Below are 5,758 nucleotides of genomic sequence, written 5' to 3' on the forward strand. Positions count from 1 at the left end.
GCAACAATGGGTCGGAAAGGTTATGGCCTCCGTATTTTGGGATGCACATGGCATAATATTCGTGGACTATCTTGAAAAAGGTAAAACCATAAACGGAGCATAGTATTAATCATTATTGGACCGATTGAAAAACGAAATCGCCGAAAAACGACCACATTTGAAGAAGAAAAAACCGCTTTATCATCACGACAATGCGCCTGTTCATTCATGTTTAGTTGCACAAGCAAAATTGCATGAAATCGGCTACGAATTGGTTCCTCAGCCACCGTATTCAAAAGACCTGGCCCCCAGCGACTATTACTTGTTACCTAACCTGAAGAGATGACTCACCGGTAAGCGTTTTTACTCAAATGAGGAGCTCATAGCTGAAACTGAGGCGTATTTTGGAGACCTTCCGATCGAGTACTTTTCGGACGGTATCAAAAAGTTAGAAAATCGTTGGACTCGCTGTATCGACCTAAAAGGAGAGTATGTTGAAAAATTAAACCGACTTTGGCCAAAAAAACGTCTCCGTGTTTCATTTTTCAGGGACTTATCAGACTGCCTAGTATAATTGTTTTAATTAATCAACAGTTATTATTATTTTTGGGTCCGTTGCGTATTTTTGGTGCTATAGCTCATTAAATTGTGTGTAGGTTAACAATTAGTTGCAAGTGTGCATGCGATTCCCAAAGATAGTATCTCCTACCGCTGTAACTTCACTTTGCTTTCTTCCAGCTTTTAAAGAAGAGAAAGAAAAAAAAAACAAATGCAATTAGGAATGTGATTTTCTGTTTGAATCAAATGGTCTCAAATTTTATTGAATCGTAAAATAATTTTGTAAAAAAATCAATTCTTTATTTAACATGTTCCTGATAAAAAATTGGCTCACCGAAATTCGATTAATGGAAAAAATGGAAATGTAGACCAGATTCTTCAAAACTTGGTGAGCTTAGATTAAGGTTAAGATCAATCAATTGTTTTGAATTCCCTGAATTATTGTGGAATCTTTTTCTAACTATTTCCAAATTCATAAACTTTGGGCGAAGGTGAACTTCTAATGAATTAAGATGCACTCTTTTTTTAATTCAGTAAAAGTCTGAATTCCATTAAAATTTTTTTAATACTTTTAAACTCTGTATAATGCATGTTGTATTATTGTAAATTCTCGCGTTAGTGTTACGATGGCTTGTCGCTTTCCGAGGATCATCGGGGCGCCCCTGGAGCCACCGCTGGGGATCACAGCATGCAGGACGGTTGTGACGGTGAGCTGAAGGATGATCAGGCAGATCTCACTGATCAAACAGCTGGCCAGCAAAAACATTTGCGACGAACGGTAAGCAGTAGAACATCAACTGTGCCTGCTGAGGATGCTTTGGCTAGCAATAGCTATTTGCAGCGAACCGCCGCAACAGATATAACGTGGGAGAGCATCAAGTGGAATACCACAATGAAAAAGGAATTGGAGCATCTCTATTACAAAAGTGTGAAGTTTGGAATGAAAATGAAAAAAGGATGCAATTTAAAAACGAAATTTTCTGAAAAGTATCCTAATATACAGAAAGTCGCACTAAGAGGTCTTATCGCTAAGGTGCATAATATCAGGATTAATCTATACATTACAGAAGTGCGAGCAATCAAGCTTAAACACTAGGTTGATTTAGCGTGGAAAAACGACGGAAATGAACATCAGTTAGAGAAAGTAGCGTCACACGGTCAATCAGAGGCAATTGATGTTCTTCCTCAACCTGCTGATGATCCAAGACCACCAAATCCTCCACAGGTGGATGGCCTTATACAATTAGAGACAGAAGCAGAGGTTCAGCAACCAAAAAGTTGATTAAAATGAATATACCATATGAATGGACATACCATATACATAGAGCTGTTATGTGCCTTTATTTCTTGGCAGATAAATGTGGGAAAAGTATAAGGAGAGAACATTATGGATTCTTCTTACTTTAATACTCAGAGCTAGCGACAAGAATAAATGAGCAGTATCTGTCAGATCAAAAAGGCTTATTATCTGTATACAGATTGCTTTCGGCTGTTGAAATAGCTGCTATCAAAATGGAAGTGGAACATCAGCTTCCGACTGATGAACTCCGCTTGGAAGATGTGTACAATGAAGACTTAATTGAAACTGAAGGCATAGGTACTAAGGATAATAAACATCAAGTATCGGACACACTGGAATCAAATCCGGATACTAATAACGTAGATGTGAACAGCGAAATTGCACACTTTGGAAGGAATTTTGGTCATGTTTTACTAGATTTCAGATATGTAGAAATAAAACTAAGGAATTCTCTGCCCAAGATGAATATCACAAATGATCTGCGTACACTAATAAAACACCTCAACAACAAGGTTTCCCCTACACATTTAAACGTGACACAAGCTGCGTTATAAGTGCGAACTCTTGTATACAGTTGCGAGACTATTTTAACAGCAAACAAGACGTTGCACTTTACAGCACCATCTGTAAAGCGGATCTTGACTGCACGCCCTTGAATTGGTCCTCAGATGAGGTCTGGAATATCAGGACAGCAACAATAGAGGCATTACAAATACAATGGAAGCATATAGCTATTCACGGCGAGCACCCTAAACCATTAGATCAACTTGAAATGGATAGTGAGGCATCCAATATTTGGCTGAGAAAGGGTGTTCTGTATCTAGAAACGGAAAGATTCGTCATTGCGATACAAGACAAGAATGTTAGCACCAGAAATGATGTCAAACACGTGTTACATCATGACCTGGTTGACCGGTGCCGATTATGTGGAGATAGCAACGAATCAATGGAGTATATTATTAATAGCTATGGCGTAATGGCTCAGAAAGAATATACGCACAGATATAATGATTTAGCGGACATTGTACAAACAATTCACCCTAAACCTAGGACTCTTAACAGAATGGATGCCTTCCTATAGATACATTCCAATGTCCGTTTTAGGTAACAAAAATAACATCTTATATTGAGATTTTACTATCCAAACGGATCATTACATCCGAGCCAATCCACTTGGCATCATGGTGCCGGAAAAAAAGATGGAAGAATCTATATCATCGACATTGATTGTCCACTTAACCGAAATTTGCAGTCAACCTATAGTGAGTTAAGGCATGACGTAAATACCATATGGAGGAGTGTGAATCATGTATCTCTTCATCATACTGTGCTTTCGGCAACGGGAAATCTCTACGCAAGATATACTGGACATCTTGAACATTTAGGAGTCAGTAGAGTATTAGCGGCAGCTCAGAAGGCAGTTTTGTTAAACACCTGTCGCATTGTAAGAAAGTTTCTCGATCATCAGGAAGCACGCAAATAAATACCTGTGGAGTAGCAGATGGTAGCTCTGAGAAAGCATGCCGAGGCGACTGTTGTCACTCAGACTTAGTCCGTTGCTATGATGTAAAACACGGTTCGCCTCAGTAAAAGTTAAAAAAATAATAGTAAGAGTAGTTGAGAATAATTAGAATTCACTTTTTTCTAATTTGGCAGAATTCTGCATACAATTTTAAATTGCTTTAAAATAATTTTAATTCTTTTAAAGGTTTTTGATTTTTCGTGAAATATTTGGCATACACATTGGAATGAATTTGAACTCCTTAGAGTGTATTTCATTCTGCAAAATTATCTAGGTTTCTAAGAATTCATTTGTAATGTTTTGAATTCTGTTAAATATCTTTGGATCCTCTAGAATAATTCAGGATATATCTTGATATATTTCTAATTTTCTGAAATCTTCTGAAATCATGGAATTCTTCTTAACCAATAATAGTAGATTTTCGGATTTTTGATGATTCCAATAAATATATTGCAGGTGTTGGTTTCTTGATCTACTGATCCTTAACATTTTTATGTTTTTAGAAACAACATGTTTGTGTTCTCCTGTCTTAGCGCCAACGCTGTAAAATAAAAATTATTATTGTGGGCCAACACACAGTGTTGTTCGCTGTTTCAGAATAATCACATTCTTCGTTACATACGACTGTATATTCTCCCCTCTATGTCTAAGCAAAGATGGCCGCTGGCTCCTATTTTTAATTCCTAAAAGTTATTTGTATATTTTTTATTTTTATCACTTAAAAATTGTTTGTCGATAAAATAACACTATGGTAGATTTTACTTAAAAATTCGACTTCGGATCTTTTGTTAACAGAGTTTGTGTTCTTGAATATATAAAACATTTCTTTAAATGTATATGACGTGTGTTTTTAGATTGAAAGGAGTAATGCCTTTGTTATTGAAAAAACATCTGTACAAATTTTTATGGTACGTAAATACTACTTTGATGTTAAATTCTTTTTAAAAATTATTAAAAATCATTACCTTTTAGAATTTCTTTAACTTTTAAAATATTGTCGTTTCTAAATTTTGAATATGATAATATAATATCACTATCTTCAAGACCACAAATTACAGATATTTGTCTTTAATCGCCAAATAAGAATTTAAATTTACATATCTACCTGAATTATTGTCTTTACGGTACTAGTTTGTAATAAGTTTGTTGTTTTCTCGAATGATGGTAACGTCCAATGAACTGAGTCTATCAAGATTTTCGATTTCGATAGTAAATTGGATTCTGGGATGATATGCATTAAAAGCATTTACAACTTGATTAATACTATATTTGTGTATACATGTCACGATGTTCACATAACTGAAGAAAAAAATAATATCAAAAGGCTGATTTAGAAACGACAATATTTAAAAAGTTAAAGAAATTATAAAAGATAATGATTTCCCAACTAAATTCATAAACAAATACATTAATAGACGAATAGAGAAAATCAACAATATAAATATACAGTCTCAAGCTCATAACTCACAAAGTTTCGAAAAAAATAAAGTTGTTATTTTACCTTTTGCTAATGAACTCTCCAGATTTTTAAATAGTTTTTAAAAAGAATTTAACATTAAAGTAGTATTCACGTACCAGAAATATTTGTACAGATGTTTTTCCAATAACGAAGACATTACTCCTTTCAATCTAAAAACACACGTCATACACAGCATTCCCTGTGAGTGTGGTTTAATTCACAAAGGACAGAGCAAAAGATACATAGAAACTAGGATCAAGGAACATATAAATGACTGTAAAAAAGATGAAAGAGGTAGTGCATTAGATGATCACTCACATGTTCATGATCACCAGTTTTTATTTTGATAATAGATTTTATGCTTTGACGATGATTCATTTTGATAAAAAGAGATATTTCAGGTTTCACTCGTGTAAAAAACAACGAATTGTTTGCCGACGTTTCGTGAACATTGCAGTTCACATCTTCAGGGCTGACCTGAAACTGAGGTATCAGGTTCTTAGGTAGTTCTTAGGTATACTCTCTACGATGCCCGTGATTGGCCAGAGCGCCCCACCGTGGGGACTGGTCGAACTTGATTGGCCAATCAAGTCTTTTTAAAAAAAAATCCAGTTTGACCAGTACCCACGGTGGGGCGCTCTGGCCAATCACAGGCATCGTAGAATGTATATCTAAGAACATCATCACCTGATACCTCAGTTTCAGGTCAGCCCTGAAGATGTGAACTGCAATATTCACGAAGCGTCGGCAAACAATTCGTAGTTTTTTACACGAGTGAAAGACGAAATATCTCTTTTTATCAAAATGAATCATCGTGAAAGCATAAAATCTATTATCCAGGAACTCTACGGGGAAAGTATTCTTACTAAAACCAACACCTTTAGTAAGCTCAGGACTTCTCAAGGTAAGCTACTAACATCCTTAGCTTTTTTGAAACGGT

The 5,758-nt window shown here is 35.5% G+C and overlaps 1 protein-coding gene across 10 annotated transcripts in view; it reads right to left on the minus strand.

The window, feature by feature from the left end:
- The window catches only part of LOC117174910 (zinc finger protein 658B-like), a 184,814-nt gene that overhangs the window by 35,276 nt on the left and 143,780 nt on the right, over nt 1-5,758 (minus strand). The gene's annotated exons all lie outside the window — the stretch shown is intronic.

Source organism: Belonocnema kinseyi, chromosome 6, assembly GCF_010883055.1.
Source record: "Belonocnema kinseyi isolate 2016_QV_RU_SX_M_011 chromosome 6, B_treatae_v1, whole genome shotgun sequence".
Lineage (NCBI taxonomy): Eukaryota > Metazoa > Arthropoda > Insecta > Hymenoptera > Cynipidae > Belonocnema > Belonocnema kinseyi.